We start from the raw sequence: 27,196 nt of genomic DNA on the forward strand, positions 1-27,196 counted from the left end.
AGCTCATCTTGTTCCAGAAACAGAATACTATGTGCACTAAACACTCATGACAATTCCAAAAAAACTTATACCAGCACAGAAATGAGGCCAAGCCTGCACGATGGTTTAAAATAATAATCCTTGCTGATCTCTGTCACATAATGCTAAAAACACATTTTGGGCATGAAGTGCGATCCCAGACACAATCCCCAATTCCTCTTTTATAACCCTACCCTAGTTTTCAAGTGCTTCCTTATTTTTGTCATAAGGGTTAGTATTTGAAATATATTAAAAATAGTGTCTGTGTAACACTGTTCACTTTTCCAGTGCACACTTGCTTCATTTGGCAGCATCTGGAGATTCCCTGGTGTATAGGTAAGCACTCTGGACTATGAATCCAGCAATCTGAGTTCAAATCACGATGGGACCTGTTATACTGTAGAATAAATAAGACCAGCTGGACCTTTAAGCTGGCTTGCTGTTCTCAGGTTTTAATGTGCAATAAATGCAGGCAACTTTGGCAACAGTTCTTTCTCTTATGCTCCATTCAATGACTTTAGTACTCTACCAAATAAAGTGGTTCAATTAATATAATGCAATATTTGGATACTGGTTACCTTTTCTGGAGTTTGCTGAAAAACTGAATGTATATGTTAAAGCTCTATGAATTGATGTCTTGCCAGTAAAGGGCAGAAGAACACCAATACCAGCTGACAGGTGTGTAGTGTCTTAATCAACAAGCTCTTTTTTGCCTGAGACATACCATACTTCACGCATCCATCACTGATGGCCAGGGTAGCAATAAACCGATAAAGAGATAGGCTGATGACGAGTTTGCACATTTGATTTACAATAATTACGCCTAATCTAAATGCTGTCTTTGCGCATTTTTTTTGGAGTACCAAACCAAGCCTGTTCTGTTGTCAGGATGGCCGAGCGGTCTAAGGCGCTGCGTTAAGGTCGCAGTCTCTCCTGGAGGCGTGGGTTCAAATCCCACTTCTGACAAATGTTGTTTTTTAAGGACAACAGCTGACACTTGGAAAACACATTGGATCCATTCTTCCACATTCGTCAGAGGTGGGGAATCACCTAAGGTGTGTTCAATCAGACAGAAAGTGCAGAAGCAGTGGGTAAAGCACGGATAGCTGACAAGCAAGCAGGGCTGTGGAGCTCAAGGAGCATGGCTTTGGCACCCCTCTAGTTACGTATCAAAGGTAGTCTTTCATCTATGCCCTATAATCACTAATGAGAGTCTATTTGAGACTGACTCTATTGGCCAAATCCATAGATTTTCATGTTATACAAGTTACAGTGCATCTGGATAGATGCAATGAACATCACACACTGAGATAAAAGTGACACAGTGCTTAGATGTACCCGAACCGCCTCGTATTGACATTTTTTTAGTTTGCTACATGATCAGCCAAATCTTCAAGTTGTCAAGTTGGAGACAATAATGAAATGAATCAAATTGTGTGGAAGAACCTGTTCAACAACATAAAGCTAGCAATGTGGAAAGGTTCCATGGTGTAATGGTGAGCACTCTGGACTCTGAATCCAGCGATCCGAGTTCAAATCTCGGTGGGACCTACTGTTGGCAGGTTGTAGCTTTTCTCGATGCAATGATTGACTCGGTTACTCCACCAACTGGGAGACTCACAGTGGGATTGTCATGGAGCTCATCTTGTTCCAGAAACAGAATACTATGTGCACTAAACACTCATGACAAGTCTAAAAAAACTGAAACCGGCACAGAAATGAGGCCAAGCCTGCACGATGGTTTAAAATAAACACACTCTTAGCTAAGTATCCTTGCTGATCTCTGTCACATAATGCTAAAAACACATTTTGGGCATTCCATTCAAGTTTGGGCATGAAGTGCGATGCCAGACACAATCCCCAATTCCTCTTTTATAACCCTACCCTAGTTTTCAAGTGCTTCCTTATTTTTGTCATAAGGGTTAGTATTTGAAATATATTAAAACTAGTGTCTGTGTAACACTGTTCACTTTTCCTGTGCACACTTGCTTCATTTGGCAGCATCTGGAGATTCCCTGGTGTATAGGTAAGCACTCTGGACTATGAATCCAGCAATCTGAGTTCAAATCAGGATGGGACCTGTTATAGTGTAGAATGAATAAAACCAGCTGGACCTTTAAGCTGGCTTGCTGTTCTCAGGTTTTAATGTGCAATAAATGCAGGCAACTTTGGCAACAGTTCTTTCTCTTATGCTCCATTCATTGACTCTAGTACTCTACCAAATGACGTGGTTCAATTAATATAATGCAATATTTGGATACTGGTTACCTTTTCTGGAGTTTGCTGAAAAACTGAATGTATATGTTAAAGCTCTATGAATTGATGTCTTGCCAGTAAAGGGCAGAACAACACCAATACCAGCTGACAGGTGTGTAGTGTCTTAATCAACAAGCTCTTTTTTGCCTGAGACATACCATACTTCACGCATCCATCACTGATGGCCAGGGTAGCAAGTCAAGTCAAGTCAAGTCAAGTGGCTTTTATTGTCATTTCTACTATACACAGTGGTACACAGTACACAGTAGAAACGAGATAACGTTTCTCCAAGAACCAAGGTGCTACAAACAACACAAGCTATAATAAAGTGCATCGAGTGCAACCAAGTGCAAACAGTGCAGACGAAAAAACAGTACAGACGGACAGTGTAGACAGACAACACAAGTAACACAGGACAGGACACAAGACACAAGACCCAAGACAGTGCCGACCAGTAAACCTACTGTATACTATTTTACAGTACAGTACAGTTCAGTTAAGTGTGCTAGGGGTGTTAAAAAAAAGAGCAGCATGTAAACGGTATAGTGCATTTAAATGTCCAGCATGTAAAAAAAGTGCAATTGCATTGGAATGTGCAAAAAAAAAACAGCAGGTAAACAGTGTAGTGCAGTAAATGTAGAATGATAAAAGTAAATAAATAATAAATAAGTGGTGGTGGAATGAGATGAGTAGTGAGTGATGAGAATGTGCTGAGTTCGGTTTGCAGTGTGTTTAAGTTCTATTTCAGTTCTGTGTGTTGAGGAGCCTGATGGCTTGTGGGAAAAAACTGTTGCATAGTCTGGATGTGGTGGCCTGAATGCTTCGGAACCTCTTTCCTGATGGCAGGAGTGTGAAGAGTGTGTGTGATGGGTGTGTGGGGTCGTCCACAATGCTGTTGGCTTTGCGGATGCAGCGTGTGGTGTAAATGTGCATGATAGAGGGCAGAGAGACTCCGATGATCTTCTCAGCTGTCCTCACTATCCTCTGTAGGGTCTTGCGATCCGCGACGGTGCAGTTCCCAAACCAGGCAGTGATGCAGCTGCTCAGGATGCTCTCAATGGTCCCTCTGTAGAACATGGTCAGGATGGGGGGAGGGAGATGGGCTTTCCTCAGCCTTCTCAGGAAGTAGAGACGCTGCTGGGCCTTCTTGGTGATGGAGCTGGTGTTGACTGACCAGGTGAGGTTGTCCGCCAGATGAACACCAAGGAATTTGGTGCTCTTGACTATCTCCACTGAGGATCCATCGATGATCAATGGAGAATGGTCACCCTGTGCTCTCCTGAAGTCCACAACCATCTCTTTAGTTTTGTCAACGTTCAGAGACAGGTTGTTTGCTCCACACCAGGTTGTTAATCGTTGCACGTTGCACCTCCTCTCTGTAGGCTGACTCGTCGTTCTTGCTGATTAGACCCACCACGGTCGTGTCATCAGCAAACTTGACTATGTGGTTTGAGCTGTGCATTGCTACACAGTCGTGCGTCAGCAGAGTGAACAGCAGAGAGCTGAGCACAAAGCCCTGAGGGGCTCCAGTGCTCAGTGTGGTGGTGCTGGAGATGTTGTTCCCGATCCGGACTGACTGGAGTCTCCCAGTCAGGAAGTCCAGAATCCAGTTGCAACTTCAATAAACTGATAAAGAGATAGGCTGATGACGAGTTTGCACTTTTGATTTACAATAATTACGCCTAATCTAAATGCTGTCTTTGCGCATTTTTTTTGGAGTACCAAACCAAGCCTGTTCTGTTGTCAGGATGGCCGAGCGGTCTAAGGCGCTGCGTTAAGGTCGCAGTCTCTCCTGGAGGCGTGGGTTGGAATCCCACTTCTGACAAATGTTGTTTTTTAAGGACAACAGCTGACACTTGGAAAACTCATTGGATCCATTCTTCCACATTCGTCAGAGGTAGGGAACCACCTATTCTCCAAGACTGCTTACCTGGATAAGGTGTGTTCAATCAGACAGAAAGTGCAGGAGCAATGGGTAAAGCACGGATAGCTGACAAGCAAGCAGGGCTGTGTAGCTCAAGGAGCATGGCTTTGGCACTCCACTAGTTACGTATCAAAGGTAGTCTTTCATCTATGCCCTATAATCACTAATGAGAGTCCATTTGAGACTGACTCTATTGGCCAAATCCATAGATTTTGATGTTATACAAGTTACATTGCATCTGGATAGATGCAATGAACATCACACACTGAGATAAAAGTGACACAGTGCTTAGATGTACCCAAACCGCCTCGTATTGACATTTTTTTAGTTTGCTACATGATCAGCCAAATCTCCAAGTTGTCAAGTTGGAGACAATAATGAAATTAATCAAATTGTGTGGAAGAACTTGTTCAACAACATTAAGCTAGCAATGTGGAAAGGTTCCATGGTGTAATGGTGAGCACTCTGGACTCTGAATCCAGCGATCCGAGTTCAAATCTCGGTGGGACCTACTGTTGGCAGGTTGTAGCTTTCCTCGATCCAATGAATGACTCGGTTACTCCACCAACTGGGAGACTCACAGTGGCATTGTCATGGAGCTCATCTTGTTCCAGAAACAGAATACTATGTGCACTAAACACTCATGACAATTCCAAAAAAACTGATACCGGCACAGAAATGACGCCAAGCCTGAACGATGGTTTAAAATAATAATCCTTGCTGATCTCTGTCACATAATGCTAAAAACACATTTTGGGCATGAAGTGCGATCCCACACACAATCCCCAATTCCTCTTTTATAACCCTACCCTAGTTTTCAAGTGCTTCCTTATTTTTGTCATAAGGGTTAGTATTTGAAATATATTAAAAATAGTGTCTGTGTAACACTGTTCACTTTTCCAGTGCACACTTGCTTCATTTGGCAGCATCTGGAGATTCCCTGGTGTATAGGTAAGCACTTTGGACTATGAATCCAGCAATCTGAGTTCAAATCACGATGGGACCTGTTATACTGTAGAATAAATAAAACCAGCTGGACCTTTAAGCTGGCTTGCTGTTCTCAGGTTTTAATGTGCAATAAATGCAGGCAACTTTGGCAACAGTTCTTTCTCTTATGCTCCATTCAATGACTTTAGTACTCTACCAAATGACGTGGTTCAATTAATATAATGCAATATTTGGATACTGGTTACCTTTTCTGGAGTTTGCTGAAAAACTGAATGTATATGTTAAAGCTCTATGAATTGATGTCTTGCCAGTAAAGGGCAGAAGAACACCAATACCAGCTGACAGGTGTGTAGTGTCTTAATCAACAAGCTCTTTTTTGCCTGAGACATACCATACTTCACGCATCCATCACTGATGGCCAGGGTAGCAATAAACCGATAAAGAGATAGGCTGATGACGAGTTTGCACATTTGATTTACAATAATTACGCCTAATCTAAATGCTGTCTTTGCGCATTTTTTTTTGGAGTACCAAACCAAGCCTGTTCTGTTGTCAGGATGGCCGAGCGGTCTAAGGCGCTGCGTTCAGGTCGCAGTCTCTCCTGGAGGCGTGGGTTCAAATCCCACTTCTGACAAATGTTGGATTTTAGGGACAACAGCTGACACTTGGAAAACACATTCTCCCACATTAGTCAAAGGTGGGGAACCACCTATTCTCCAATGCTGCTTACCTGGATGAATTCATAGACTTTGATGTTATACAAGTTACAGTTCATCTGGATAGATGCAATGAACATCACACACAGAGATAAGAGTGACACAGTGCTTAGATGTACCCAATCTTCCTTGTATTGACAATTTTATAGTTTGCTACATGATCACCCAATCTCCAAGTTGTCAATATGCACACAATAATGAAATGAATCAAATCGTCTGGAAGAAACTGTTCAACAAAAGTAGCCTAACAATGTGAAATGGTTCCATGGTGTAATGGTGAGCACTCTGGACTTTGAATCCAGTGATCCGAGTTCAAATCTTGGTGGAACCTACCGCTGGCTAGTTGTAGGTTTTTTTGCCCCAGTGAGTGACTCAGTTACTCCACCAACTGGGAGACACACAGTGGCATTGTCAACGAGCTCATCTTGTTCCAGAGACATAGAGTACTTTGTGCAATCAACACTCATGGCAAGTGTTAAAAGAACTAATACAGGGAGAGAGATGAGGCAAAGGTTGCACAATGGTTTACGATAGACACACTCTTAAGTAAATATCCTTGCGGATCTCATTCAGATAATGGTAAAAACACATTTTGGGCATGAATTGCGATCCCAGACACAATCCCAAATTCCTAATTTATAACCCTACCCCTCATTTTCAAGTGCTTCCCTATTTTTGTGTTTCACCCCAAACAGAGTCATAAGGTCTAGTAGTTGAATTATCTCCCTGTGAAATGCAATAAGCCTTGAAACCCCTGTCAAGCATCTGAGTGTTCAGGACTGCTCAGTAAAACCACAGACTGTTAAAACTGTTGTCTGTGTAACACTGTTCACATTTCCAGTGCACACATTCTTCATTTGGCAGCATCTGGAGATTCCCTGGTGTATAGGTAAGCACTCTGGACTGTGAATCCAGCGATCTGAGTTCAAATCACGGTGGGACCTGTTATAGTGTAGAACGAATAAAACCAGCTCGTCCTTTGAGCTGTGTTGCTGGTCTCAGGATTTAATGTGCAATAAATGCAGGCAACTTTGGCAACAGTTCTTTCTGTTGTGCTCCATTCAATGACTCTAGTACTCTACCAAATGACGTGGTTCAATTAATGGAATGCAATAATTGGATACTGGTTACTCTAAGAACTCTTTTTCTGGAGTTTGCTGAAAAAATGAATGCATATGTTAAAGCTCCATGAATTGATGTCTTCCCAGCAAAGGGCAGAAGAACACAAATACCAGCTGACAGATGTGTAGTGGCTTAATCAACAAGCTCTTTTTTCCCTGAGACATCCCATACTTCACTCATCAATCACTGATGGCCAGGGTCGCAATGAACTGATAAAGAGATAGGCTGATGACGAGTTTGCACATTTGATTCACAATAATTACGCATAATCTAAACGCTGTCTTTTCGGATTTCTTTGGAGTACCAAACAACCCCACCTTCTGTTGTCACGAGCGGTCTAAGGCGCTGCGTTCAGGTCGCAGTCTCTCCTGGAGGCGTGGGTTCGAATCCCACTTCTGACAAATGTTGGATTTTAGGGACAACAGCTGACACTTGCAAAACACATTCTCCCACATTAGTCAAAGGTGGGGAGCCACCTATTCTCCAATGCTGCTTACCTGGATGAATTCATAGACTTTGATGTTATACAAGTTACAGTTCATCTGGATAGATGCAATGAACATCACACACAGAGATAAGAGTGACACAGTGCTTAGATGTACCCAAACTTCCTTGTATTGGCAATTTTATAGTTTGCTACATGATCACCCAATCTCCAAGTTGTCAATAATGAAATTAATCAAATCGTCTGGAAGAAACTGTTCAACAAAAGTAGCCTAACAAAGTGAAATGGTTCCATGGTGTAATGGTGAGCACTCTGGACTTTGAAGCCAGTGATCCGAGGTCAAATCTCGGTGGAACCTACCGCTGGCTAGTTGTAGGTTTTTTTGCCCCAATGAGTGACTCAGTTACTCCACCAACTGGGAGACACACAGTGGCATTGTCAACGAGCTCATCTTGTTCCAAAGACATAGAGTACTTTGTGCAATCAACACTCATGGCAAGTGTTTAAAGAACTAATACAGGGAGAGAGATGAGGCAAAGGTTGCACAATGGTTTACGATAAACACACTCTTAAGTAAATATCCTTGCGATTCTCATTCAGATAATGCTAAAAACACATTTTGGGCATGAAGTGCGATCCCAGACACAATCCCAAATTCCTAATTTATAACCCTACCCCTCGTTTTCAAGTGCTTCCCTATTTTTGTGTTTCACCCCAAACAGAGTCATAAGGTCTAGTAGTGTAAATATCTCCCTGTGAAATGCAATAAGCCTTTTTTTTTTTTTCTCTTTTTATTATCAAAAATACTCTTTTACATTTTGGTGAAGACAAATACAAAGGTGCTCAAAATCAGAAAATAACATACATATTTTACATTTGTATATTCATTTCCCATTTCAAAACAGAACAAAATTATGAAAAAACATCTCAAATTATACACACATATTAAACACAAAAAGACCCAAACAGGAGTAAACCCCTACCCATTTTATCCCAACCTACCATTAACCAAAATCCACCACCATCCGCCCTTCTCTATCTACACCACATAGATCATTCTTCGCCCCCCACCTTCTTTCAAAACCATCCTTATCCGCTTCATAAAAGATTTTCAAATAGCATTTAACCAAATTCTTACACAGTGCCGTTCTACTTATTATTTTACCCCCAAAAAGTGCATGGTTTCTTGCAATATATAAAACATGACGCGCCACACTCAATACCAAATTCACCATATCCACGTTTATGCCTTTTTCCGTTTTCTCAACCCCAAAACACCACACCCAGCTCCATTTCACTCCTTCCAACCCGATCACTTTACATTTCTCAGTTAGAACTGTCCTCACCCAATCTCTAAAAACCCGTGCTACCCTACAATGCAGCATAAGATGATCAAAGTCTTCATCCTCCCATTCACACACCGCACACGTTCTTGAATGTATATCACAATTAATTCGGTGGAGGACGACAGACACCAACACTCTTCTGTGCATCAACAGAAAATTTGTGTTAGCAATGGCTGGCGTCATCCAGTGCATGTATACATTTTCCCATATATCAGTAATGGAACGGGAGGGAAAAATCTGGCTCCACGCTGTGTTGGCTGCAGGTTGTTTGAATATATTCTTTAATAGGACTGAGTACCAGAATTTAGTAGGTAATTCTATCAGATTCCTGTTCTTTATATCACATGACAAGGTGAAAACAATTCCATCCCCTCCCCCCAGACCATCTTGTGTCCCCTGTAAAACTTCTCTCCATCTCTGTGGCCACCCCTGATGGAATTCTCTCCCTAATTCCCGGATAACTGACCTTGAGATTTTGTATCCTTTTCCTTTCGCTCTAAAAAACACCTCATCCTCATCAAACACCCCGTCTTGGTTTAAAAGATCTCTCACCTGTTGCACCGCTTTCCCCAGCACACCCCGGTTCTTCAGGAGGCCTGCCCGACCCTGCAGGCAGGGATTTCCAAAGATGGGTTGGTTCAACACATCCCACTTATTAGTCACCATGCACTGCAGGTGAGGCAGGACATCAGCCCATGCCTCTGCCGCCTCCTGGAATAGCATGCACGCTCCGGGCACATGCCGCGCCAGCTCGACGCTGCACAGGTTGAAAATCCCACCCGTCCCCCTATTCCTTATGTCTAACCACATATAGTCCTGCCATATACCACATGCTGACTTGTCCAAAAGCTTCTTATATAGCTTAATTCTAAGTGATTTAATTTTTGTTTTTAAATCACACAGCTGTAACCCACCTTTTTTATATGGCCCAACCAGTGTATTATGTGCAATCTTCATCGCTCTTCCTTTCCACAGGAAGTCTTCTATGGCTCTGCTCAGGAGGACCAACAAATCGCCCGGCAGGTGACAGACTTGCATGGCGTAAACCAGCCTCGGTACTATTACAGAATTCACTATTATTACCTTCCCTCTCAAACCCAACCCTCTCATCTTCCACAGTCCGAGCCTAGATCTACACCACGCAATATGCTCCAACCAGGTTCTTCGAATGCTTGCCTCCATTTGAGGTCCCATGTAGACTCCCAGGAGTTTAAACTCCTCCTCTCCCATTTTGAACCCCTGCCCCTCACCACCTAGATCAGTCCCAGGGCCAAGAATTAGTTTAGATTTATTGTTATTGACTCGCGCCCCTGTGGCATGCTCATATGCAGTTAGGTGACCGAGCACCCGTTGCAAGCTGTTCCTATCTTTAACCATTATGTTAATATCATCTGCATATTGTGCAATTCTAAAGTCTGAGCCAGTCGGTGATTGTATTCCATTTATTTTTGTATCGCTTAAGATTAATTTCGCTAGGGGCTCGGCCACTATTGCATAAAGCATAGCCGACAGGGGGCACCCCTGCCTAACCGACCTCTCCAAAGGGAAGGGATCAGTCAGGAAGCCATTACATTTGACAACACTAGTAGCTCGGCCATACAACAGCTCCACCCATGCTCGAAAAGTTGGGCCGAACCCAAAAACCCCCAGACACTCAAAGAGGAACTCGTGACTCACCCTGTCAAACGCCTTCTCTAGGTCCACACTCAAGTAGATGCCACCTGTGGCCATTAGCTGTTGAAATGAGAATCTGGTTGACAGGATACAATCAGCAATATCCCTCCCCGGAATGCTATAAGTCTGGGTAGGCCCAACTATCGACCCAATCACTCTTTTGAGTCTGGACGCCAGCACCTTAGCCAGGATCTTGTAGTCAGTATTGAGCAAACTAATGGGCCTATAATTCCCCAAGTCGGTCCTGGCTCCCTTATTCTTGTAAACCAGAGTGATCACGCCTCTCACGAAAGACTCCGCACATCTGTTCTCCGTTTGCATGGCAGAGAACAACCTACAGAGGACCGGAGATAGCAAATCCTTATAGGACTGATAGAACTCTGCCGAGAGGCCGTCCAGACCCGGGCTTCTAGCTCTATGCATTTCAGCAATGGCTGCACTGATTTCCTCCGGGTGGAGGTCGCCATCACACATAGCCGCGTCCTCAGGACCGAGAGAGCAGCCGACATTACCAAGTATTTTATCTCTTTGTGCTTTTCCTATATTTTGTTTACTGAAAAGATTAGAGTAAAAATCCTGTATAGTTTGTAATATATCTACTAAATCGGTGTGTGTATTGCCTTCAGAATCCTGTATTTCTGTTATGTATGTTTTGGTCTGCCTTCTCTTTTCTAAGCCCAAAAAGTATGCTGTACAGCGCTCTCCCTCCACTACATGTTGTATTTTGCTGCGGATCACTGCTAGTGCTAGTGCTAGTTGCTCTCTCAGTCCAAGATAGCCATCCAGGGGATGGCCATGCCCAGCTTCAACAAGCTCAATTTCCCTTTTCAGACGGTGTCTCAACTCAGCCTCCTTAGCTCTTTCCCTTAGCCTTTTCTCTCTGCTCAGTGCAATGCAGCGCCTCCTAATTTTAAACTTGGCGTGCTCCCACCACTCAATGATATCTACTACAAATTCACTTTCTTCACACAGAGCAGAGAGAAAAGACTTCATTTTATCTTTAAAAAATGAATCCTCCAGGAGGGCTGAGTTAAAACACCACACCCCTCCATTCCTCTGCATGCTACCCTCCCCAAGAGTCACATTCAGCGAGGCATGATCACTCCATGTGCAGAAATTATATTCACACTTTTTCATAGGAATCAAGCCCGACGCCAGCAAACACAGGTCTATCCTAGACTGCTTTAGTTTGCCCAATACTACTTGCCTGCGCGAATACGCACGGGTGCCAGGGTTCAGAACTCTCCAAGCATCAATCAAATCACCCTCAGTCATCCACTGAAAAACAGCCGATCTACTAGTGTCTGTTTTGAAAACGTTGTTTGCACTCACATCCAGCCCAGTTAGAGCAACATTCCAGTCCCCCACCACTACCGAGCGATCGTCCGTCCACCTTTTACAGCGGCCAAAAAAAACCCTCTTTTCACCCTCACTGTTTGGGCCATATAGATTTAGAATTCTGTAGTTTCTATTGTGATATACAGTATCTAGAACCAACAGTCTCCCTTGGTTATCCTTAAAAACCTCTGTCACATTCTCAAAAACACCTGGCTTTACAAATACTGCTACACCTGCGGTTTTGTCAGCAGAGAGGGAATAAAACAAATCCCCTCTCCAAAAAGTATTTATTTTGTCTATTTTTTCCATAGTCCATCTACATTCCTGGACGCACAGGATGTCACAGTCCATGTCTTCACACAGTCTTTTAATTTTCCATACCTTTCCTAGGCCGTTTAGGTCTTGGGACTGGAGATGCATGAAAAGGATCACACAAAAGGGGGTCATCTATCTCTGGCCTGTTTCTTCCCTTTCCCTTTGCCCTCTGCCACACTTTCCCCGGACTTCTCTTGTCCTCTTTTCCTCATGTGCCTTACTTGCTGAAAGTCCATCTCTGCCTCTGATTCATCACCGTCAGCCTGAGGAGTCGATACAGCAATTTCTAGAGCAATACCTCTGGGGTCAGGTAATGGCTCACCTTGAATTGGAAGTCTAGACAGAGGAGCCTGAAGCATACCCCTCTCGCCCTCTTCAGGGTGACTGGCTACTTCTCCACTCCACTCCGCCAACACTAGATCCAGACTTGACCCAATCTCATTCACATTGTTTCCCTTTTTATTCTCTGAAAGGACCAGTTCACTGGCCTGAGTCTCCATTAACTCTCCTCCCCCCTCCTCATATTCACTTGCTCCTTCACTGTCAAGATCCAGTCCTACCTCCTCTGGAGGCCTTATTCCAGCATCCTCATTGGGGATCAGTCCCCTGTGCCCCTCTCCAGACTCTATTGCATTGTTTTGACACACACATTCCTCCTGTGGACTATGGCATGAGTCACATCTATGCTCCTGGGCATCACACTCCCTCGCATAATGACCCTGTCTGTTACACTTAAAACAAGTGAAATCTGGGCAATCTCTGACGATATGCCCAGGCTGTAGACACATCCTGCATACCTTAACTTGATTATTATGCATTACCCTGAAATACTCTGGGCCAGTTGCTGTCATAAACTTTGCGGAGTAAGGCAGTGATTGCACAGTCTCATTGAACTTAACTTTTAGATATCTGGTGCCATCAGCCACATCAGTTCCTGGCCACAGTCTCCTTTTTACTGAGAACAGCAAGCCAGCTTAAAGGTCCAGCTGGTTTTATTAATTCTACACTATAACAGGTCCCATCGTGATTTGAACTTAGATTGCTGGATTCATAGTCCAGAGTGCTTACCTATACACCAGGGAATCTCCAGATGCTACCAAATGAAGAATGTGTGCACTGGAAATGTGAACAGTGTTACACAGACAACAGTTTTAACAGTCTGTGGTTTTACTGAGCAGTCCTGAACACTCTGATGCTTGACAGGGGTTTCAAGGCTTATTGCATTTCACAGGGAGATATTTCAACTACTAGACCTTATGACTCTGTTTGGGGTGAAACACAAAAATAGGGAAGCACTTGAAAACGAGGGGTAGGGTTATAAATTAGGAATTTGGGATTGTGTCTGGGATCGCACTTCATGCCCAAAATGTGTTTTTAGCATTATCTGAATGAGATCCGCAAGGATATTTACTTAAGAGTGTGTCTATCGGAAACCATTGTGCAACCTTTGCCTCATCTCTCTCCCTGTATTAGTTCTTTAAACACTTGCCATGAGTGTTGATTGCACAAAGTACTCTATGTCTCTGGAACAAGATGAGCTCGTTGACAATGCCACTGTGTGTCTCCCAGTTGGTGGAGTAACTGAGTCACTCATTGGGGCAAAAAAACCTACAACTAGCCAGCGGTAGGTTCCACCGAGATTTGAACTCGGATCACTGGATTCAAAGTCCAGAGTGCTCACCATTACACCATGGAACCATTTCACACTGTTAGGCTACTTTTGTTGAACAGTTTCTTCCAGACAATTTGATTCATTTCATTATTGTGTGCATATTGACAACTTGGAGATTGGATGATCATGTAGCAAACTATAAAATTGTCAATACAAGGAAGTTTGGGTACATCTAAGCACTGTGTCACTCTTATCTCTGTGTGTGATGTTCATTGCATCTATCCAGATGAACTGTAACTTGTATAACATCAAAGTCTATGAATTCATCCAGGTAAGCAGCATTGGAGAATAGGTGGTTCCCCACCTTTGACTAATGTGGGAGAATGTGTTTTCCAAGTGTCAGCTGTTGTCCCTAAAATCCAACATTTGTCAGAAGTGGGATTCGAACCCACGCCTCCAGGAGAGACTTCGACCTGAACGCAGCGCCTTAGACAGCTCGGCCATCCTGACAACAGAAGGGGGGGGTTGTTTGGTACTCCAAAGAAATCCGAAAAGACAGCGTTTAGATTATGCGTAATTATTGTGAATCAAATGTGCAAACTCGTCATCAGCCTATCTCTTTATCAGTTCATGCTACCCTGGCCATCAGTGATTGATGCGTGAAGTATGGGATGTCTCAGGCAAAAAAGAGCTTGTTGATTAAGCCACTACACATCTGTCAGCTGGTATTGGTGTTCTTCTGCCCTTTGCTGGGAAGACATCAATTCATGGAGATTTAACATATGCATTCATTTTTTCAGCAAACTCCAGAAAAAGAGTTCTTAGAGTAACCAGTATCCAATTATTGCATTACATTAATTGAACCACGTCATTTGGTACACACACAACAGAAAGAACTGTTGCCAAAGTTGCCTGCATTTATTGCACATTAAATCCTGAGACCAGCAACACAGCTCAAAGAACAGGCTGGTTTTATTCGTTCTACACTATAACAGGTCCCACCGTGATTTGAACTCAGATCGCTGGATTCACAGTCCAGAGTGCTTACCTATACACCAGGGAATCTCCAGATGCTGCCAAATGAAGAATGTGTGCACTGGAAATGTCAACAGTGTTACACAGACAACAGTTTTAACAGTCTGTCGTTTTACTGAGCAGTCCTGAAAACTCTGATGCTTGACAGGGGTTTCAAGGCTTATTGCATTTCACAGGGAGATATTTCAACTACTAGACCTTATGACTCTGTTTGGGGTGAAACACAAAAATAAGGAAGCACTTGAAAACGAGGGGTAAGGTTATAAATTAGGAATTTGGGATTGTGTCTGGGATCGCACTTCATGCCCAAAATGTGTTTTTAGCATTATCTGAATGAGATCCGCAAGGATATTTACTTAAAAGTGTGTCTATCGGAAACCATTGTGCAACCTTTGCATCATCTCTCTCCCTGTATTAGTTCTTTAAACACTTGCCATGAGTGTTGATTGCACAAAGTACTCTATGTCTCTGGAACAAGATGAGCTCGTTGACAATGCCACTGTGTGTCTCCCAGTTGGTGGAGTAACTGAGTCACTCATTGGGGCAAAAAAACCTACAACTAGCCAGCGGTAGGTTCCACCGAGATTTGAACTCGGATCACTGGATTCAAAGTCCAGCGTGCTCACCATTACACCGTGGAACCATTTCACATTGTTAGGCTATTTTTGTTGAACAGTTTCTTCCAGACGATTTGATTCATTTCATTTTTGTGTGCATATTGACAACTTGGAGATTGGGTGATCATGTAGCAAACTATAAAATTGTCAATACAAGGAAGTTTGGGTACATCTAAGCACTGTGTCACTCTTATCTCTGTGTGTGATGTTCATTGCATCTATCCAGATGAACTGTAACTTGTATAACATCAAAGTCTATGAATTCATCCAGGTAAGCAGCATTGGAGAATAGGTGGTTCCCCACCTTTGACTAAAGTGGGAGAATGTGTTTTCCAAGTGTCAGCTGTTGTCCCTAAAATCCAACATTTGTCAGAAGTGGGATTCGAACCCACGCCTCCAGGAGAGACTGCGACCTGAACGCAGCGCCTTAGACCGCTCGGCCATCCTGACAACAGAAGGGGGGGGGGGGTGGTTGTTTGGTACTCCAAAGAAATCCGAAAAGACAGCGTTTAGATTATGCGTAATTATTGTGAATCAAATGTGCAAACTCGTCATCAGCCTATCTCTTTATCAGTTCATTGCTACCCTGGCCATCAGTGATTGATGCGTGAAGTATGGGATGTCTCAGGCAAAAAAGAGCTTGTTGATTAAGCCACTACACATCTGTCAGCTGGTATTGGTGTTCTTCTGCCCTTTGCTGGGAAGACATCAATTCATGGAGCTTTAACATATGCATTCATTTTTTCAGCAAACTCCAGAAAAAGAGTTCTTAGAGTAACCAGTATCCAATTATTGCATTACATTAATTGACCCCCGTAATTTGATAGAGTACTAGAGTCATTGAATGGAGCACAACAGAAAGAACTGTTGCCAAAGTTGCCTGCATTTATTGCACATTAAATCCTGAGACCAGCAACACAGCTCAAAGGACAGGCTGGTTTTATTCGTTCTACACTATAACAGGTCCCACCGTAATTTGAACTCAGATCGCTGGATTCACAGTCCAGAGTGCTTACCTATACACCAGGGAATCTCCAGATTCTGCCAAATGAAGAATGTGTGCACTGCAAATGTGAACATTGTTACACAGACAACAGTTTTAACAGTCTGTGGTTTTACTGAGCAGTCCTGAACACTCTGATGCTTGACAGGGGTTTCAAGGCTTATTGCATTTCACAGGGAGATATTTCAACTACTAGACCTTATGACTCTGTTTGGGGTGAAACACAAAAATAGGGAAGCACTTGAAAACGAGGGGTAGGGTTATAAATTAGGAATTTGGGATTGTGTCTGGGATCGCACTTCATGCCCAAAATGTGTTTTTAGCATTATCTGAATGAGAATCGCAAGGATATTTACTTAAGAGTGTGTCTATCGTAAACCATTGTGCAACCTTTGCCTCATCTCTCTCCCTGTATTAGTTCTTTAAACACTTGCCATGAGTGTTGATTGCACAAAGTACTCTATGTCTCTGGAACAAGATGAGCTCGTTGACAATGCCACTGTGTGTCTCCCAGTTGGTGGAGTAACTGAGTCACTCATTGAGTGCATTCATTGCACTCATTGGGGCAAAAAAACCTACAACTAGCCAGCGGTAGGTTCCACCGAGATTTGAACTCGGATCACTGGATTCAAAGTCCAGAGTGCTCACCATTACACCATGGAACCATTTCACATTGTTAGGCTACTTTTGTTGAACAGTTTCTTCCAGACGATTTGATTCATTTCATTATTGTGTGCATATTGACAACTTGGAGATTGGGTGATCATGTAGCAAACTATAAAATTGTCAATACAAGGAAGATTGGGTACATCTAAGCACTGTGTCACTCTTACCTCTGTGTGTGATGTTCATTGCATCTATCCAGATGAACTGTAACTTGTATAACATCAAAGTCTCTGAATTCATCCAGGTAAGCAGCATTGGAGAATAGGTGGTTCCCCACCTTTGACTAATGTGGGAGAATGTGTTTTTCAAGTGTCAGCTGTTGTCCCTAAAATCAAACATTTGTCAGAAGTGGGATTCGAACCCACGCCTCCAGGAGAGACTGCGACCTGAACGCAGCGCCTTAGACCGCCCGGCCATCCTGACAACAGAAGGGGGGGTTGTTTGGTACTCCAAAGAATTGTGAATCAAATGTGCAAACTCGTCATCAGCCTTTCTCTTTATCAGTTCATTGCTACCCTGGCCATCAGTGATTGATGCGTGAAGTATGGGATGTCTCAGGCAAAAAAGAGCTTGTTGATTAAGCCACTACACATCTGTCAGCTGGTATTGTCGTTCTTCTGCCCTTTGCTGGGAAGACATCAATTCATGGAGCTTTAACATATGCATTCATTTTTTCAGCAAACTCCAGAAAAAGAGTTCTTAGAGTAACCAGTATCCAATTATTGCATTACATTAATTGAACCCCGTCATTTGATAGAGTACTAGAGTCATTGAATGGAGCACAACAGAAAGAACTGTTGCCAAAGTTGCCTGCATTTATTGCACATTAAATCCTGAGACCAGCAACACAGCTCAAAGGACAAGCTGGTTTTATTCGTTCTACACTATAACAGGTCCCACCGTGATTTCAATTCAATTCAATTCAATTCAATTCAACTTTATTTATATAGCGCCAATTCACAACAAAGTCATCTCAGGGCACTTTACAGAATAAAGTCAAGATTATAAAGATATATAAAGAGAACCCAACAATTCCCCCTGGAGCAAGCCATAGGCAACAGTGGAGAGGAAAAACTCCCTTTAACGGAAGAAACCTCCAGCAGAACCAGGCTCAGGGTGGACGGCCATCTGCCTCGACCGGTTGGGGTGAGTGGAAAGCATTAACAAAACATCGGGCAGATTGGTAGGACCAGTAGCTTCACGCTGGAAGACACACAGCTTCAAAGCCGGGGGACACCTGCAGAAAGGGACAGAGAGAAGGGGACAGAGGAGGACAAAGACAACTACGGGAGAGAACACACAGAGTTAATGACATACAGTGGTGACAATTGCGGGATGAGAGGAGAGGAGAGAGGTCAAGAGGAGGAAAGGAGCTCAGTGCATTGGGGGGTGGGTCCCCCAGCAGTCTAAGCCTATGGCAGCATAACTATAACTAACTATATGCTTTATTAAAAAGGAAGGTTTTAAGCCTAGACTTAAAAGTAGAGAGGGTGTCTGTTTCCCCAATGTGAACTGGGAGCTGGTTCCACAAGAGAGGAGCTTGATAGCTAAAGGCTCTACCTCCCATTCTACTTTTGGAAATTCTGGGAACCACAAGTAGGCCTGCATTCTGAGAGCGAAGTGGTCTACTGGGATGATGTGGTGCTATGAGGTCTTCTATATATGATGGAGCCTGACCATTCAGAGCTTTATATGTAAGAAGCAGGGTTTTAAATTCTATTCTACATTTAATTGGAAGCCAATGGAGAGAAGCTAGTGAAGGTGAAATATGATCCCTCTTGCTAGTTCCAGTCAGCACTCTTGCTGCAGCATTTTGGATTAATTGCAGGCTCTTTAGGGAGTTACTGGGGCATCCTGAAAGTAGGGAATTACAGTAGTCCAACCTAGAGGTAACAAATGCATGGACCAGTTTTTCGGCATCACTTTGAAACAGGATGCTCCTAATTTTGGCAATGTTCTGTAGGTGGAAGAAGGCTGTTCTAGAGATTTGTTTTATATGTGAGTTAAAGGACAGATCCTGATCAAACATAACTCCAAGGTTCCTTGCAGTAGTACTGGAGGCCAGACTTATGCCATCTAGTGTAACAATATGGTTGGACATCATATCTCTGAGATTTTTGGGCCCAAATACTATGACTTCAGTTTTGTCTGAGTTTAAAAGTAAAAAATTGTGGGACATCCAGGCCTTTATGTCTTGTAGGCATGCTTGAAGCTTTATTAACTGATTATTTTCATCTGGTTCCATAGATAAATATAGCTGGGTATCATCAGCATAACAGTGGAAATTTATGGAGTGTTTTCTAATAATGTTGCCTAAAGGAGACATATATAAAGTAAAAAGTATTGGTCCTAACACAGAGCCTTGTGGAACTCCATAGCTAACCTTTGTGTGCATGGAGGATTCATCATTAACATGAAAAAATTGAAATCTATCAGATAGATAAGATTTAAACCAACCTAGTGCAGTTCCTGTAATTCCAATTTCATGTTCCAGTCTCTGTAATAAAATGTTATGATCAATGGTATCAAATGCAGCACTAAGATCTAACAGAACAAGTATAGAGATGAGTCCAGTATCTGAGGCCATGAGAAGATCGTTGGTGACTTTTACCAGTGCTGTTTCTGTACTATGATGAACTCTAAATCCTGACTGAAAGTCTTCATACAAATTATTCCTATGAAGGTGATCACATAATTGTTTTGCGACTACTTTTTCAATTATTTTAGAAATAAAGGGGAGATTAGATATTGGTCTGTAATTGGCTAAAACACCTGGGTCAAGACAGGGTTTTTTAAGTAATGGTTTAATTACAGCTACCTTATAGGCCTGTGGTACATAGCCTGTTTCTAAAGATAGATTTATGATATCTAATATGAATGCATCTATTAAGGGTAAAACTTCCTTGAGCAGCTTAGTTGGAATAGGGTCTAGCAGACAGGTTGTTGGTTTAGATGAGTTAATAATTGAAGTTAGCTCAGAGAGATCTATGGGTAAAAAGCAGTCTAACAGGGATTGGGGCCTTATCGATGACTCTAGCACTGCTGTACATGAAGATCTATCTGTAATTTTTGGGGGGAGGATCTGGTGAATTCGTTCTCTAATAGCTACAATTTTATTCATAAAGAAGGTCATGAAGTCATTGCTGCTCAAAGTTAAGGGAAAACTAGGCTCAACAGAACTATGGCTCTTAGTCAGCCTGGCTACAGTGCTGAACAGAAACCGGGGGTTGTTCTTGTTTTCTTCTATTAATGATGAATAATATGCTGTTCTGGCATCACTGAGAGCTTTTTTGTACATTTTTAAACTATTTTTCCAGGCTAAATGAGATTCTTCTAACTTTCTGGAACGCCACTTCCTTTCTAACTTTCATGTTTCCTGTTTTAAGTTGCGTGTTTGTGAACTATACCATGGAGATCGCCTCTGCTGGTTTACTGCCTTCTTTTTTAGAGGGGCAACACTATCGAGTATTGTACGTAGTGAGGCTGCAGAATTGTCAACAAGATAATCTACTTGTGCAGGAGTAACATTAAGGAGACTACTTTCCATTGTATTAACATATGGTGAAGCAAATGATGAAGAAATAATTTCTTTAAATTTGTTGACAGCTTTTTCACTTAAGCATCTGCTATAGTGGAATTTTTCAGTTTTATAACTGCTATATAGTCTGTTATTGTAAATTCAAATGTTATTAAAAAATGGTAAGACAGAAGAGAGTTGTGAGGAAATTCCATACGTAAGGACAAGGTCTAACGTGTGACTAAAACAGTAAGTGGGTTTATTTACATTTTGGGAAAAACCAATTGAATCTAATAATGAATTAAACGCAGTGCTCAGGCAGTTACTGTCAGCATCTACATGAATGTTAAAGTCACCCACTATAATGACTTTATCTGTACTAAGCACTAAATCAGATAGAAAATCAGAAAATTCAATCAAAAACTCTGAATAAGGGACTGGAGGACGGTACACGATAACAAATAATAGTGGTTTTTGAGTTTTCCAGTTTGGGTGTGAAAGGCTAAGAGTAAGGCTTTCAAATGAGTTATAACTATGTTTAGGTCTAGGGTTTATTGATGAGCTAGAATGGAAGATTGCTGCAACTCCTCCACCTCGGCCTGTGCTTCTAGGAACATGATAATTAATATGACTTGGGGGTGTTGACTCATTTAAACTGACATATTCTTCCTGCTGCAACCAAGTTTCAGTGAGACAAAATAAATCGAATTGATGATCACTTAATAAGTCATTTACTAACAGAGATTTAGAAGAGAGAGATCTGATATTTAATAATCCACATTTAATAGTTTTGGGGTTTTGTTCTGTAAGAGGAGTAGTCTTAACTTTTATTAGGTTATTATGATTAACTCCTCTTGTTGATTTGAACTCAGATCGCTGGATTCACAGTCCAGAGTGCTTACCTATACACCAGGGAATCTCCAGATGCTGCCAAATGAAGAATGTGTGCACTGGAAATGTGAACAGTGTTACACAGACAACAGTTTTAACAGTCTGTGGTTTTACTGAGCAGTCCTGAACACTCTGATGCTTGACAGGGGTTTCAAGGCTTATTGCATTTCACAAGGAGATATTTCAACTACTAGCCCTTATGACTCTGTTTGGGGTGAAACACAAAAATAGGGAAGCACTTGAAAACGAGTGGGAAGGGTTATAAATTAGGAATTTGGGATTGTGTCTGGGATCGCACTTCATGCCCAAAATGTGTTTTTAGCATTATCTGAATGAGATCCGCAAGGATATTTACTTAAGAGTGTGTCTATCGTAAACCATTGTGCAACCTTTGCCTCATCTCTCTCCCTGTATTAGTTCTTTAAACACTTGCCATGAGTGTTGATTGCACAAAGTACTCTATGTCTCTGCAACATGATGAGCTCGTAGACAATGCCACTGTGTGTCTCCCAGTTGGTGGAGTAACTGAGTCACTCATTGGGGCAAAAAAACCTACAACTAGCCAGCGGTAGGTTCCACCGAGATTTGAACTCGGATCACTGCATTCAAAGTCCAGAGTGCTCATCATTTTTTTTTTTTTATCTTTTTATTATCAAAAATACACTTTACAAAAAGAAATTAGGTATATACAGAGATAAGTAAACAAAACATTACATCCATAGTCCTTTCAACTAAATTAAACAACTTAAATCAAGATCTATTTCTCTAATGTAAATACATATATTTATAAATATAGGGGGATAACCATAACCACACATTGTAAACATGTCATATATCTATCTATCTATATATATCTATATATACCCATATATATCTATATATCTATACATATATATACACACATATATATATACACACACATACATATACACACACACACACACATATATATACACATATATACATATACATATATATACATATACATATATACATATATACACACACACACACACACACACACACATATATATATATATATATATATATATATATATATATACATATATATATATATACATATACATACACATATATATAAATACCCATACTTTTACACACATATACCTCTCTATATATATCCATACCTATATATATACATATTATACATACAAACATATATACAAACACACACACACATACATTATACACATATACATTCATATACACATACACATACCCATATATATATATATATATATATACATATACATATACATACACACACATATACATATACATATATATATACATACATATATATATACATACATAAACACATATATATATACACACACATACATACATACAAATACACATACAATAATAGGTCAATAAAATTCACCCAAAATCAAAGTGCAATCTACCCTCCCCATCTAACACACATAAATCATTTTTTACCCCCCATTTAATGAGAAACCCCTCATTATCAACCGAAAACAGAATACTCAAATAATGTGACACCATATTTTGAAAAATCAACACCCTCTTCATCTTTTTCCCTTCATACAATGCATAATTCCTGGCTATATACACAACATGACGAGCTACACTCAACAAGAAATTCACTAACCCCACATTTATTTTTGTATGTCCCTTCTCTAACCCAAAACACCACACCCAATCCCATGCCTCACCTTCCAAACCAGTCACCTTACACTTATTTCTTAATAAACTTTTTACCCAATTCCTGAATTTTTGTGTGACCGCTCAGCACAACAACAAGTGATTAAAATCCTCATCCTCCATCCCGCAGACCGCACATGTTCTCACATATGTGTGCTTACTGATCTGGTGTAGGACAACAGAGACAAGCACTCTCCTGTGACGCAGTCTGAAATTTGAATTGGCTATCGCAGGGGGGGAGCCATTTATCATGCATATTAGTCCAGATTGTAGAAGTGGGTCGGGTGGGGAACACATGAGACCATGAGGAGTTTGCTGTGGGCTGTTTGAATATTTTGTCAATTAGAACCTTGTACCAAAATTTTGACTGTAAATCTTTGAAATCCCTATTTTTGAGATCACAGGAGAGTGAAAAATCAATTCTGCCATCCCCCACCAGCTCACCATCTGCTTCCTGCAACTTCTCCCTCCATTCCAGTGGCATTCTCCGACAGATATCTGTACAGAAATGTAACACCTTGGCCCATCTGATGTTCACACCTGTCCTTCTTACTTTTTTAAGGACTTCCAGAGGGTTTAAGGCCCCTGTCTGGTCCAGAACATCCCCAATTTGGTGAAACACCCCATTTAAGGCACCCCGGCTAACCAGGAATCTCTCCCGGCCACCGAAACGCGGGTTACCAAAGATTGGTTGCTTAAGTACATCTGCTTTCGAAATCAATTTGCACTCTAGATGTGGCAAGACCTGAACCCACGCCTCAGCGGCCTCCTGGAAAAGTGGGTCCGCATCTGCCACAGGCCGTGCCAGCGCACTGCTGCATAAATTATACTCCCCACACGCACCCCTCCTCCTTATCTCTGCGTCCAAGTAGTCCTTCCAAATATAATCTGTCTTATCATATAGCCATTTTTTAAAAAGTTTCAGTCTTAAAGATACTAATTTGGTTTTCAAATCACAGAGATTCAAACCCCCTTTTGCGTATGGCCCAACTAGTGTCTTGTGAGCAATAGTGAAGGCCTTGCCTTTCCACAAGAAACCGCTGATAGCGCTGCACAGCCCGGACAGTACATCGCCCGGCAGGTGACAGACCTGCATGGCATAGACCAGCCCCGGCACTATTATGGAGTTTATAATGACCACTCTTCCCTTCAGCCCAAGACCTCTCATCTTCCACAGCCCAAGCCTGGACCTACACCACGCGAGCCTCTCCTCCCAGGTTTTGCGGACGCTGACCAGCGGCTGAGGACAAATATATATCCCAAGTAGCTTGACCTCAGTCTCACCCCTTTTAAAATTCAGACCCACATCCCCTAGAGCAGACCCGGGCCCACAAATAAGGCTGGATTTCTCCCTATTAACTCGGGCTCCCGCCGCCTGCTCATATGCTTCAAGGTGCTTTAGCACCTGTTGTAAACTCTAACCATCCTTAACCATAATGCTTATATCATCCGCATACTGAGCTATTTTAAACTCATTACCTTTGGGAGATGTTATCCCCTTGATAAGCAGATCGGTTATAATGGATTGTGCAAGAGGCTCTGCTACAATTGCATATAGCATAGCAGACAGCGGACATCCCTGCCTCACTGATCTCTCTAGGGGGAAAGGATCTGTTAAGAGGCCGTTACATTTCACGACACTAGTAGCCCGGCTGTACAACAACTTCACCCATTCTCGAAAAATTGGGCCGAACCCAAAAACCCCCAGACATCCAAAGAGAAACTCATGACTGACCCTGTCAAATGCCTTCTCCAAATCAACACTGAGGTATATGCCCCCTGTCATCATTAGGTTTTCAAAAGACAACTTTGTTGACAGGATGCAGTCAGCAATATCCCTCCCAGGAATACTGTAAGTCTGGGTAGGCCCAATTATCGAGCCGATCACTCCTTTGAGCCTAAAACCCAGTACCTTAGTCAGGATCTTATAGTCAGTGTTGAGCAGGCTAATTGGTCTATAGTTTGCTAGGTCAGATTTTTCCCCTTTGTTTTTATACACTAGAGTGATCACTCCCCTCAGGAAGGACTCTGCGCACCTGCCCTCCTCCTGTATGGCCAAAAAAAGTCTGCAGAGGACAGGGGCCAGCAGGTGACTGAAATGCTGATAGAATTCAGCTGAGAGACCGTCCGAACCTGGGCTCCTTGATGTATTCAGGGCTAAGATTGCCTCTTTCACTTCTTCCAACTGGATGTTTTCATCACACAAAGCCGCATCCTCGTGACTGAGGGAGCAGCTAATTTTCCCAAGTACTTGATTTAACTTTATCTGTGATATCTTTTGCCTACTAAATAAATTGGAATAGAAATCTTGCACGGTTTGTAAAATATCCACTGAATCAGTATGTGTGTTACCCTCCGAGTCCTTTATTTCAGAAATATATGTTTTGGTCTGTTTCCTCTTTTCCAAACCCAGAAAAAATGCAGTACAGCGCTCACCTTTCAACATATGCTGCGCTTTGCTGCGGATCATTGCACCCCTGCATTTTCTCTCATCCAGCTGTCTCAACTGCTCCCTCAGCACAAGATACGTCTCCAACGGATGTCCACACCCAGCCTCAACCAACTCAAGCTCCTTTTTCAGGCGGTCCCTCAGCTCATCCTCCTCTCTTTTCTCTCTTTGTCTTTTCTCTCTGCTCAATGCGATGCAGCGCTTCTTGATTTTTAACTTAGTGCGCTCCCACCACTCAATGATGTCAACCACAAACTCACTTTGATCACATAGAGCAGAGAGAAAAGACTCCATTTTTGCTCTAAAAAATCCATCCTCTAAGAGGCTTGAATTAAAGCACCACAAGCCCCCATTCCTCTGCACCCTGCCCTCCCCTAGAGCCACTCTCAGAGAGGCATGATCACTCCAAGTGCAAAACTCATATTTACAGTTATTTAAAACCGTAACCAAACCTGACGCTAGCAAGCACAAATCTATTCTAGATTGTTTCAGCCTGCCCAACACCACTTGCCTGCGCGAATACGCACGGGTACCGGGGTTCAGTACTCTCCATGCATCCATCAAGTCACACTCTTCCATCCATTCAAACACAGCCGACCTACTAGTGTCATTCTTAAATTTATTGTTGACACCCACATCTATCCTAGCCAGTGTCACATTCCAGTCCCCTATCACCACCGAGCGATCATCTGTCCATCTTTTACAGCGCCTGAAAAAAACCCTCCTCTCTCCTTCACTATTTGGCCCATATAAATTCACAATTCTATATCTCTGACTCTGTTCAATTACATCAATCACCAGTAGCCTTCCCTGATCATCCTTAGCAATTTGCACGACACTCTCAAACAATCCAGGTTTTACAAAGATTGCTACCCCTGCAGTTTTGTCTGGGGAGAGAGAATAAAACAGATCCCCTCTCCAAAAGCACTTTATGCTTTTTATTATCTCAGAGGTCCACCTGCATTCCTGGACGCACAGGATGTCACACAGCATTTTCCCGCAAAGCTGTTCAATTCTCTCAATGTTTTTAAGACCATTCAAATTTTGAGAGAGAAGCAGCATTCCCAGAAAAAAAACTAAAATCGGCCCTGTCATTTTTTGGCATATTTCTTACCTTTATTTCTATACCCTCCCTCAGTTCCACTTGGCTTACCCTGCTGTGCCCTCTTCCTGACCTGTTTTACCCATTGGACATCCATCTCTAAATCTGAGTCCACGCTAGTAGCCTGGGGAGCCAGCAGGGCTACATCAGAAGTGGGTATTCGAGTGGTGGACTCTATTTCATTTCGAGAGTGAGGCTCATTCGGCTCAGGCCGGGGTGAGCCTAGCCAGCCCCCTTCAGGGCGACTCGCCGCATCCCCGCTCCAGTCCGCCAGCACATGATCCATACTGGATCCTAGCTCATCGACACCCTCATTTCTTATGCCCTCTTGCACCAACAAGTCAGCACTCTGTGACACCACCTCATCTCCAAGCTCATTCTCACTCTCTGTCTCGCTACCCAGGGCTGGCTCCTGTGCAGGCCTGACATTACTCCTCTCATCATCAGAGATGGAGTCCCGGTTTACCACCCCTTCCCCTTCACCTGCATTATGGCAATTACATTGCTCCGCTGGGG

General features: G+C 42.4%; 11 non-coding genes across 11 annotated transcripts; 6 read left to right on the plus strand and 5 right to left on the minus strand.

Moving 5' to 3' along the window:
- Window positions 1–901: 901 nt before the first annotated feature.
- On the plus strand, window positions 902–984 carry trnal-aag (transfer RNA leucine (anticodon AAG)). The gene has a single exon. It is a non-coding gene; the product is annotated as a tRNA-Leu (tRNA).
- A 513-nt stretch (window positions 985–1,497) lies between these two features.
- Window positions 1,498–1,569, plus strand: trnaq-cug (transfer RNA glutamine (anticodon CUG)). Its single transcript has one exon. It is a non-coding gene; the product is annotated as a tRNA-Gln (tRNA).
- A 2,447-nt stretch (window positions 1,570–4,016) lies between these two features.
- On the plus strand, window positions 4,017–4,099 carry trnal-aag (transfer RNA leucine (anticodon AAG)). Its single transcript has one exon. It is a non-coding gene; the product is annotated as a tRNA-Leu (tRNA).
- Window positions 4,100–4,637: 538 nt separating this feature from the next.
- trnaq-cug (transfer RNA glutamine (anticodon CUG)) lies at window positions 4,638–4,709 on the plus strand. The gene has a single exon. It is a non-coding gene; the product is annotated as a tRNA-Gln (tRNA).
- A 988-nt stretch (window positions 4,710–5,697) lies between these two features.
- Window positions 5,698–5,780, plus strand: trnal-cag (transfer RNA leucine (anticodon CAG)). Its single transcript has one exon. It is a non-coding gene; the product is annotated as a tRNA-Leu (tRNA).
- A 341-nt stretch (window positions 5,781–6,121) lies between these two features.
- Window positions 6,122–6,193, plus strand: trnaq-uug (transfer RNA glutamine (anticodon UUG)). The gene has a single exon. It is a non-coding gene; the product is annotated as a tRNA-Gln (tRNA).
- A 7,535-nt stretch (window positions 6,194–13,728) lies between these two features.
- Window positions 13,729–13,800, minus strand: trnaq-uug (transfer RNA glutamine (anticodon UUG)). The gene has a single exon. It is a non-coding gene; the product is annotated as a tRNA-Gln (tRNA).
- A 1,520-nt stretch (window positions 13,801–15,320) lies between these two features.
- Window positions 15,321–15,392, minus strand: trnaq-uug (transfer RNA glutamine (anticodon UUG)). Its single transcript has one exon. It is a non-coding gene; the product is annotated as a tRNA-Gln (tRNA).
- A 341-nt stretch (window positions 15,393–15,733) lies between these two features.
- trnal-cag (transfer RNA leucine (anticodon CAG)) lies at window positions 15,734–15,816 on the minus strand. Its single transcript has one exon. It is a non-coding gene; the product is annotated as a tRNA-Leu (tRNA).
- A 1,146-nt stretch (window positions 15,817–16,962) lies between these two features.
- Window positions 16,963–17,034, minus strand: trnaq-uug (transfer RNA glutamine (anticodon UUG)). Its single transcript has one exon. It is a non-coding gene; the product is annotated as a tRNA-Gln (tRNA).
- Window positions 17,035–17,375: 341 nt separating this feature from the next.
- Window positions 17,376–17,458, minus strand: trnal-cag (transfer RNA leucine (anticodon CAG)). Its single transcript has one exon. It is a non-coding gene; the product is annotated as a tRNA-Leu (tRNA).
- Between the last annotated feature and the right edge of the window lie 9,738 nt (window positions 17,459–27,196).

Source organism: Channa argus, unplaced genomic scaffold (assembly GCF_033026475.1).
Source record: "Channa argus isolate prfri unplaced genomic scaffold, Channa argus male v1.0 Contig059, whole genome shotgun sequence".
NCBI lineage: Eukaryota > Metazoa > Chordata > Actinopteri > Anabantiformes > Channidae > Channa > Channa argus.